We start from the raw sequence: 11,348 nt of genomic DNA, 5'->3' as shown, positions 1-11,348 counted from the left end.
AATAATTGTTTAAATTTCATTCATTTTACAACAAAAAATAACCCTAATCAATCAGCATATATCTATTTAACCCATCTCTCACGTGCTTTTCATTTAGTTCGTTCAATTTCTACAATATAAAGCTCAAATTTTGATGAAAAATATATGGAAGAAAAAACATTTTTTTTATATCACGCTTGGGTATATCACTCCAAAAAAAATTTGGATCCATGATATAATCGAGAAATTACTGTATCTATCAAAATCAATTTTAGCATTAATACTATGCTGGATACTACATCAAACCAACGAGGAGAAAGACGGCATGTATTACGTAACGCTAAAATTGTAAATTTTTGACACCCTCCCTCCCTCCGAAACGCTTTTTGTATGAAAAAATTGAAATTTTTGTATGAGCGGTAAAGCTTGTGCATACCCCCCCCCCCTCCTTCTAGAGCGTTACGTTATTTGTGGACGGCGCCAAGTTGGATTGATATTAGCGAAAATGATATGATATTTTATCACAAATTCTCACAGTGTGCAATAGCGCACCAAACACTGAAGCACATCACCTTCGTCGCCCGACGACAAGTTGTTTTGAGATGCACCTGATGTGTGACTTCCTCGGCGATGCAAAAGTGGACGTAACTGAGTAACTTCCAGAAATGTACGCTATTCGAGTGCGCGCATTATTCAGCATTTGACGATGGGATGCGATTAGTTTACCGCCAATTTGTCGTTGAGAAATTTATAATTTATGCCATAAATTTCAGTAACAGTCACTTAGGTGAATCAAGAGGCAGATCCAACGGCTCAACGTGCACGCGAGAGAACAACATTCAATGTGCGATAATTGGTTGTTTACGGGGACAGATGTGGTGGGATGATGATTGGTAGGAAAAATCCAGCCTCTCAATCGTGACTCGATGGGGGAATTTTGCGGCCTCAACGCTTCTGGGTGTAGTTTTTTGATAAGGGTATTTTTAGATTACTATTATATTGATTGGGAGATGGGCAGGTGGTTGAAGTCAAATATAGAAGCGCATCATATGACAAGGGCAAACTTCATTTATTTCTATAGTTAACATATAAACAGATAACACTGAATCAACAATGTCACACCACAATGCTCAGTTGGAGGCCGCATCTGTTCATTCTTGGTTCTGTCACACTGTGTGACTCACACACTCGCCAAATCGTTACGCACTTGATCCGCCGGATCCAAAGCGCACACCATCTTTGTAGGCTTGCTGTCGGGAATTCTTCCAAATGCCTTGCCCATTGTATCCTTCCAGCCAGGATACAGTGTTCACCATAGAGTTGGGCGGGCTCGTGGTTAATCCTTCAGCGCCACACACAGTTCTCCTACCCCCGGCGTTCAAAAACAAAAAAAGGACTAGAATTTGCACGACTTTCTCCGAGCAAAGTTCACGTTTCATGTCCGTTGAGAACTTTCGGTCCTATGGTCCTAAATGGTACATTTAGTTTAAGAATGAATATTATACTAGTTTATTTCAGTAAGCATAACCAATTTGGTTTCTTTGAATCTACAAGAAGTTCCAATTCATTCGTAAAAATGTGTAGTTATTCCAGCAGTACACTACTACCACTGCTATCAGCTAGGCCTAGGCCTGGAGTGGTAACATCAGAAATAATAACAGCTTGCAGTACTTGACCGCATCCACCAAAACAGAAAACTCTATCATCCATCATACTAAATTTTAATAATGTGAATTATGAATGAAATGAAAATATACTGTGGAATACTGTAGAATAGGTTGGTAAATGGCTGGGCATGGCGTACCATTGGTACCACGCGTACCTGCAGGAATAAAATAGGACCTCTGTGCGGTCCTTAGCCTCTTGCCCAGCAACACCTATCTCTACCTCCTCGCGGTACTGGCCGGGATACGAGTAACCTTAGGGAAGATCGGGTAACCAACCCCGGTAGGAACTTTGGTCGCCAGGGAAGAGGGGTTTGCTTTTGCTTTTACTTTTGTTTCTGCAAACCCGAAGCGTCTGTACTCCATGTTAGGAGCGGCTCACAACAGCGTCTGTTCTCATGTCAGGGGCGGCTGATCATCGCCCGAGTGCCGGAGAAGAACTCTAAGCTAAACTGTGCACTATGGTCCTTCGAACATTTAGAGGGAATGGTTCTCCGGAAATCTAGGATGTTGGTGTCAGGCCCTGCAAGTCAGCCGTAAAAATAGCAAGCAACGAATAATCAACGAGAGAATACGAACCGGGACAATCGGCGAAGACCACAACGACGTAAAGGGACTAGCGATTGAATGCTCGGTACGTGGAACTGTAAATCTCTCAACTTCATCGGGAGCACACGCATACTTGCTGACGTGCTGAAGGACCGCGGATTCGGCATCGTAGCGTAGTAGGAAGTGTGTTGGAAGGGATCAATGGTGCGAACGTTTAGAGCTAACCATACCATCTACCAGAACTGCTGCAACACACACGATGGGAACAGCTTTTATAGTGATGGGTGATATGCAGAGGCGCGTGATCGGGTGGTGGCCGATCAATGAGAGAATGTGCAAGTTGAGGCTCATAGGCCGGTTCTTCAACTTCAGCATGATAAACGTGCACAGCCCTCACTCTGAAAGCACTGATGATGATAAAGACGCATTTTACGCGCAGCTCAAGCCCGAGTACGACAGCAGCCCAAACCACGACGTCAAAATCATCATAGGAGATCTAAACACTCAGGTTGGCCAGGAGGAGGAATTCAGACCGACGATTGGAAAGTTCAGCGCCCACCGGCTGACGAACGAAAACGGCCTACTGTTGGAGGCACCACACAGCGGACAACAACAGCGAACGAGAAACGAAGTCGAACGGAGCAAACGGACCGGAGAAACAACAAAACACCGGTGTACTTCTCAACAGTACTCGAACGAATGATATTTATTTACATTCAACTTAGCATAAACAATAACAACACTGACAACACGTTCATAGTGTACTCATACAATTAAGTTGTCTCGATACGAGGAGGGATGATTGAAACATACACTCAACACTCCCCCTCAAGTCATCATTCCGAGTATCACAGATAATCTATATCACAGTTCTGTTCATAATCATTACAAACTCTCGAAAACTTCATCTCTAAAGTTAAAATCCATTTATGCCATTTGACTACCGATTTTCACCTATATTCGGCTTTATCCTACAGATCTCCTAATCAGGACACTAACACAAGTTCGTCACACATTACAGCAGGACCACACTTGAAAACAAACAGCTCCCCCTATCCGAGCCAATCGGTCACTTCTGGTTGAAAACCTCGTCGTTTGCTGGGATTCGGAATCCAAACAGTCCGCATAACACACCTTCTTGCTGGGGGTTTTCTTTCGAGCTGTTGCCCCTGCCTGCTGTTCTTGAACTGGAACCCAACGAACATCTCTATTCCGCTTCATCAGTTCTGGAACTTTGATCTGCACTGTCGATGTCTTCTTTTCTCTTTCTGTTGATCCCATCAAAACATTTGCTTCAAATATCACTTCACGATTTTCCATTTTCTTCTCCACAGAATAACCGGAGCGTCGTTTCTCAATCGTAGTATTCGCTATTACCGTGTCGGCCATCATCGCAGTTGTCACATCACGTCGTTTACACAAAACATTCAACTGATATTGTTTTCCTTTGTAATGTCCGACGGCCATCACTGCTCCCTCTTTCTTAATTTCCGCTCTATCACCGGCAAAACTGACTTGCGAACCTGATCTTGCCACTCTACTCACTGAGAAAAGGTTGCAGCTGAGTTCGGGGAGGTACAACACATTCTTCGCCTCACACTTTTTCTTACTGCCGCTGACGATAGCATAAAACACCATATCACCGCAGTATTCCGCCAGCAATCTCTGGCCGTTCGCCACCATCACCTCGACCGGTCGTTCCAAACGCCGCATCTCAGTGAAGAAACCCGAATCATTCACCATGTGGTCCGTGGCACCTGAATCCAGGAACCACTCTATCTTCACCAATTCATCCTTCGACGCCAGGAACACAATCTCCGCACGATCCGAGGAACTATCGTCTTCAACAAGCAAGCAAGCGCTTCTTCACAAAATCCATTGTCACGCCGCCGGGAAGCGTCTCGATCGAGGTAACCACCGAATCGAACGAAGAAGGCAATGTCAATAGCAAATGACAAATTGCATCCGACTCTTCTACCGCCGCACCACTTTCCTTCAACTCGCGAATCATACAGTCGAACTTCAACAAGTGTTCCGACAAACTCATTCCAGCTCCCTCCACATATTTCAACGTGAGGAGCTGCTTCCGAATATACAGCTGTCCGGCAACACCACGACGTTCGAACACCGCTCTCAGCGTGTCCCAGATTCGCTTCGGAGTAGCACAATCTTTCACTAATTCAAGCTGATTATCAGCAATGGCTGAAATAATCAAAGCTTTGCACTTCTTCTCCGCGGCTCTTCGTTCCACCATTTGTCTTTTCTTTTCCGTTTTCACTTCCGCGGAGTTGGCAGCCATCTCGCCCAACTCGTCGATCTCGGCAATCTCCCGGTGGAGGCAATCAAGTAGATCGAACGTATCCAGAATGGTTTCCATCCGGAACTTCCAGTTGTGGAAGCCGGAACTATCAAACGCGGCAACTTTAAATTTCTCGTCCATACCTGGGCCGATAACCTGTTGGAGGCACCACACAGCGGACAACAACAGCGAACGAGAAACGAAGTCGAACGGAGCAAACGGACCGGAGAAAGAACAAAACACCGGTGTACTTCTCAACAGTACTCGAACGAATGATATTTATTTACATTCAACTTAGCATAAACAATAACAACACTGACAACACGTTCATAGTGTACTCATACAATTAAGTTGTCTCGATACGAGGAGGGATGATTGAAACATACACTCAGCACCTACGACTAATTGATTTCGCCCATTATCGACGTCAGGTCCTATCGTGGCGCTAGCATCGACTCTGACCACTATCTGGTGATGGTCAAACTGCGCCCAAAACTCTCTGTCGTTAACAACGTACGGTACCGACGGCTACCCCGGTATGACCTAGAGCGGCTTAAGCAACCAGATGTCGCAGCGGCACCAGCTCAAGAACAATAAAGCTGCTGGTAAGGATGGTATCGGAGCTGAACTCATCAAGAAGGGCCCGGAGAGGCTAGCCATTTGTCCGCACCGGCTGATAGGTACAATCTGGTAAACAAAACAGCTACCGGAGGAGTGGAAGGAAGGGATAATATGCCCCATCTACAAGCAAGGCGACAAGTTAGACTGTGAGAACTTTCCAACCAACCGATCACCATTCTAAATGCGGCCTACAAAGTATTATCCCAGATCACCTTCCGTCGTCTGTCGCCTGCAGTCCACGAGCTCGTGGGAAGTTATCAGGCTGGCTTTGTTGACGGCCGATCAACAACGGACCAGATCTTCACTGTACGGAAAATCCTCCAAAAATGTCGTGAATACCAGGTCCCAATGCATCAACTTTTCATCGATTTCAAGGCGGCATACGATAGTATCGACCGCGTAGAGCTATGGATAATCATGGACGAGAACAGCTTTCTCGGGAAGCTCACGAGACTGGTAAGAGCGACGATGGAAGGCGTGCAAAATTATGTGAAGGCTTCAGGTGAACATTCCAGTTCGTTTGGATCCCGCTGGGGACTACGACAAGGTGATGGACTTTCGTGTCTGTTGTTCAATATTGCCGGGGTACGATTCTTACGAGATCCAGTCAATTTGTTTGCTTCGCGGATGATATCGACATTGTCGGCCGAAAATTTGAAAAGGTGACAGACCTGTAGCTGGTGGGGCCGAGCGCGACAGGGCTCGCCTAGGTAGCAGTGTTACGATAGACGGGGATAAGTTCGAGATGGTCGACGAGTTCGTCTACCTTGGATCCTTGCTGACGGCTGACAATAACGTTAGCCGTGAAATACGTACGTGCATCATCAGTGGAATTTGGGCCTACTATGGCCTCCAGAAGAAACTGCGGTCAAAAAAGATTCACACCCGCACCAAATGTACCATGTTCAAAATGCTCATAAGGCCGGTAGTCCTCTACGGGCATAAAACGTGGACGATGCTCGAGGAGTACCTGCAAGCACTTGGAGTCTTCGGACGTCGAATGCTTAGGACGATCTTCGGCGGTGTGCAGGAAAACGGTGTGTGGCGGCGAAGGATGAACTACGAGCCCGCTCAACTCTACGGCGAACCCAGTATCCAGAAGGTGGCCAAAGATGGAAGGATACGATGGGCAGGGCATGTTGCAAAAATGCCGGACAGCAACCCTGCAAAGATGGTGTTCGCGTCGGATCCGGTTGGTACAAGAAGGCTTGGAGCGCAGCGAGTTAGGTGGGCAGATCAAGTGCGCATCCATTTGGCGAGCTTGGGGCAGAACCGAGGATGGAGAGATGCGGCCACGAACCGAGTATTGTGGCGTGAAATTGTTGATTAAGTGTCATCTGTTCAGATGTTAACTTAATAAATGAATGAGTGAGGGGAAGAAGAGCTCTATTCTGCCGTTCTGTGCTAGCAGTGTCAATCATGTGCACTGAATCATGGTTTACGCGATGAATTGGACAATCAAAATATGTTCAATATATACCTTAGATACATACCATTTATATCAAGTGTTGAATATCTATAACATTCGATTATTGACAGAGCCTTATCGAAACCCTAGGCCTAATGCGAACAGGTGTCTGCATAGATAACGTAAAAGCCTACATCAATCGTAATTGAATCGCTTCCTCGCCCACGAATCATCGCCAGATGCGACCGACTGCGCCATCCAAACCAACAGCATATCATCGAGCAAGTATAAACAAACTTAGTTCGCCCGCTAAAATTAATACCTGAGTGCAAGTGAACCCGACTCTGTGTGTTTACATTGCACGATCCATATGGCTTTCGTTCCATTTGAGGCAGGTGGCTCAGCCAGCCGCTGGAGCACGCTTATCACTCTGCCATGACAGTGTCAACGTCGAATGGTTAAGCTTTTGGCGAAGGAGAATCGTCACTCAATAAGAAAATCTCCATCCTTATCAGGTGGAACGATAGGCCGTAAAGGTTTCGTGACGTAACGAAATAGTGAAATACCGACCGTTTGAAATTATATGCTTATCTTTCATTGACTACTTTTGCAGGAATTAACAGGCCATAAAAGAATAAATCATCAGTCTGGAAAATTTCTAGTTTTTATGCTAAAACATTGCGGGCAAGATGGATTGAGCAGTCGGAAAAGTACTTGTGGAACTTTTGGCTAAATGCGATGCATAGCTTTGGACCATTTTGTAGTTATGAAGACGTCCCCAAAGTACATATGATGCAGGGCATATAGATCTTTGCTTGGACGTAAGAAAAAAGTAGTGATGTAAAAAATGGTATGCTGCGCCGAAGAGGCATTCTATATTTTAGTGATAACGATCGTGACCACAAAGCAAAGCTATGTTGAAAGTTTCGAGATTTTTTCTTGATGTCGATCGACGATGATATACCACTATACAAAAATGGAAAAATGTCTACTTTGGCAAAGAAAGCTCTCAGTTATTAACTGCACAGCAAAACAAAAATAAGTGTAATATCTCGTCGAATTAGATGCGCATCATCCATATCCATTGTGATGCAATATTCCTCCCATTAACGTAATAATGTTGTAAGGAGCAGATAATTAACACTTTTTCTCAGAATAGCTATTTTGTAGACGATCAGAGAGCACTGAAAAATATAATATACTTTTTTTCCTTCGAAAATGTACAGATCTGGGCGGTGTTAATGTAAGTTTAGTGGAAGAAACTTGGAAAACTTGTGTTCAACAACACAGACTATAAATTTCCGGTTTTTTGTTAGTGGTCTAATTTGTTGTGAAATCACGTGTATCGCAAGAAAAATTGTTGAAATTAATTATGCCAATGGAAAATAGTTCAATGTTTGATTGATTATGACCTTATTTTTTTGATTGAAAAATAGAATTTTTGACGTAACCGAAATTTTCAGTGACATTTATTTGCTTAAACAGCAAAAAATAATGTGTAATATCACGTCATTTTAGATCTGCGTCGCAAATGTGATGCAAAGTTATATTTCATTTGCAACATTTGAAAATGATGTAGATACAAATGTATATGAAATAAGAGCAACTTCACCGATGGTCCGTTTTTTGGTCCAAATTGGCGCCAAAAATGGACCTGTCAAAATTAAATAAACCAGTAAAATATCTAGAGTGATCAACAAAAACAAACAAATAGTGGAAAAAACAGCAGAATTCTTAAATTTATTGCAAGACACAACTACGGGTACTTTACCCGGACAAACTTTTTTTTAAATAAGGTACCCCGGGGCAAGTGAGACATAAAAAACGATAGTTCGAACAAATTGTTCAATAAAATTTTCAAATGTCAATATTTCTCAAATTCAACAATACATTCACATTTTGGCAACATATTTGCTGGTCTTCTTTTTCTTGGCATTACGTCCCCACTGGGACAGAGCCTGCTTCTCAGATTAGTGTTCTTATGAGTACTTCCACAGTTATTAACTGAGAGCTTACTTTGCCAAAGATGCCATTTTCACATTCGTAGGGTAACGGTCGTATTTTGGACCCTCTTAGGAAGTGATTTTAGTTTTTTTATCCCAATTGATTAATTGCACAACGTAACCAAGTTATAAAGTATCCAAAATGTAGAGGAAAACTTCCTCTACGAGATAAAAATGCCCATACGGTCATGTAGCATCCAATTAATGTCCAAAAAAATTGAATTGTGAAGCACTGTTTTTCATAATTTTGGACACACCAATACATTTTGGACCCTCAAAGTATATATTTTGGACCCCCGGCATTTTTTATCGTTTGGCGACAAAGTCCACGACACTGGTTGTATAATATGCTTGCCCATAGTCTAATCAATCGATTGACAATGGAAAACCGAAGAAATTCTACGCTTTTAGTTCAGAAATTTGAAAAAAGTTTTTGTTTACATCTGAAAAAATTCTGACGGCTTCAATTTCTGTGTGTAACGTGTTGTAACGGTTGCATGGATGAACCGATTAAATATAATTAATTTCAGATAAAATAAACACTTTTTCTATGTTTAAACAATTGATGCAAGTGCGGACTGTTCCTATCTTTCCAAATGGCAAGCGAATTGAGTCGGTTTTTTGATTTAAACTGGAAAATTTGCAGGAAAATGGCCCAGGGGGTCCAAAATATATTGGTTACCCTATATCGTGTTGCAGGAAATTTCCTTTACGAAAAGATCCTGGACCGACCGAGAATCGAACCCAGACACCTTCAGCATGGCTTTGCTTGGTAGCCGCGGACTCTAACCACACGGCTTAGGAAGGCCCCGCTGGTGTGTGCATAAATTTGATCGAATAGTTTCAAAATTGTGAAAACTTTAGAAGAAAGTTTTAGAATGAGCCATTAGACGCAGTTACCTCGCTAAACGGGGCAAGTGGGACACATCCAGTTTCATGCGTAAATCCATATCAGTAAGTCAACCATAACAATAATAGGATTGATAAATCATAGATTTTTTATTTTGAGTACATTTCTAATGTACATAAGGGATCAACCATAAAATACGTAACGCATTAGGAAGAAAACGTTTGTTTGATAGTATGTCACATCGCACTTAATATTAACTGAAAAATCCTCAATAAAAGCGTACAAAGGAATAACACATGTTCAAAATATATCATAAGTTATTAATTAAAGGTAGCACATAAACTTTCAATAATTGACGAAATTATAAGAATGTTCTGTTATTATTTATATACATGGCAGAAAACCACTTCATTTGTTTGAATGTTTTAATGCTACTCTTCAAGAAAATATTTGAAACGTGTAGGAAAAGCTTTCATTATCCACCACGAAAAATGGAGAAAGAATAAAAAACGAACGTTATTTTCGGCAACCGACCTGGCAACGAAATAAGGACTATGTTTGGAAACTGGAAACTGAAAGGTCAGGACCTTAAATGAGTGAGCCTTTTGGCTCGTGAATTGCGAAAAGTTGGCGTGTGCGTGGCTGCTATTCAGGAAGTGCGTTGGCTAAGGTCTGGAGAACGTGAATTCAGAGCGGTAGACCCCGTCGCTAACACCGCATTCATTACAACATCTACCACAGCGGTGGCGATAAAGCTGAACATGGAGTCGGATTCATAATGGTTGGGAAGCAGATGAAGCGATTTATTAGGTGGAGGCCGATCAACGAACGGATCTGCGTATTGAGGATTCGTGGCAAGTTCTTTAACTACACCCTGATCAACGTCTAAGCACCGACTAACGACAAACCCGATGACGAGAAGGACGCGTTCTACGAATGTCTCGACAAGACCTATGAAGAATGCCCAAAACACGACGTGAAATTGTCATCGGCGACTTCTTCCGCCCTATCATTGGTAAAGAGAGCCTTCACTCTGTTACCAACGACAACTGTCTACGTTTAGTGAACTTTGCTGCCACCAGGGGGATGGCCATCAGTAGCACCTACTTTGCGCGCAAGGATATCCGCAAGCACACCTGGCAACACCCAAATGGCGAACTTTGCAATAATATCGACCATGTTCTGGTAGACGGCCGACATTTTTCCGACGTCATCGATGTTAGAACTTCGACTCAGACCACTATCTCGTTGTAAGCAAAATTCGAGCGCGATTATCAACCGTTTCGAGTTCTAGGAATCGACAATCGTTGTGTTTCAATATCCAACGCCTGTCAGCGGATGTTTTTGCAGCGGACTACCATCTAAAGCTCAACGAGCGGATTAGCGAAATCAACGAAAGCGTCAACCTTAGCGATCTATGGGAGTCGGTCCACGGAGCAGTGAGTACAGTAGCGCGAGAAGTGGTAGGTACTGCTCAACGAAGACCAAGGAACGGTTGGTATGACGAGGAGTGCCAGAGCATTACGAACGAGAAGAACTTGACTTGGCTAGAAGCCGGATGGTGGTGTCTGGTACCCGTCAGAGCAGAGAGCGGTAAAAGGAAGCAAGGGCTGCCCAAAAACGGATCCATCGCAGAAAGAAAAAGGAGCATAAAGAGGCAGTAATTGCTCAGGCGCAAGAAGCTATGGAACAGAATGACATGCGACGGTTCTACGAATCCGTCAATGGTGTGCGGAGAAAAACAGCGCCGTCTTCCGCCATGTGCAACGACCGCGAAGGAAACTTGCTGACAGATAAAACAATGGTGGCCGCCAGGTGGAAAGAATACTTCGAGTCATTGTTGAACGGAGATAATGGAAGTGCATCTGGTTATGTCTGAACATGGCTTTCCGGCGAAGCTGATTAGACTGATTTGTGCAACGCTTCATGGATCGAAATCTAGTGTGCGGGTGGTGGACGAGATTTCGTCATCGTT

This window comes from Aedes aegypti, chromosome 2 (genome assembly GCF_002204515.2).
Source record: "Aedes aegypti strain LVP_AGWG chromosome 2, AaegL5.0 Primary Assembly, whole genome shotgun sequence".
NCBI classification, from domain to species: domain Eukaryota; kingdom Metazoa; phylum Arthropoda; class Insecta; order Diptera; family Culicidae; genus Aedes; species Aedes aegypti.
The sequence above is the reverse complement of the archived record's forward strand: the minus strand, read 5'-3'. Positions refer to the sequence as shown.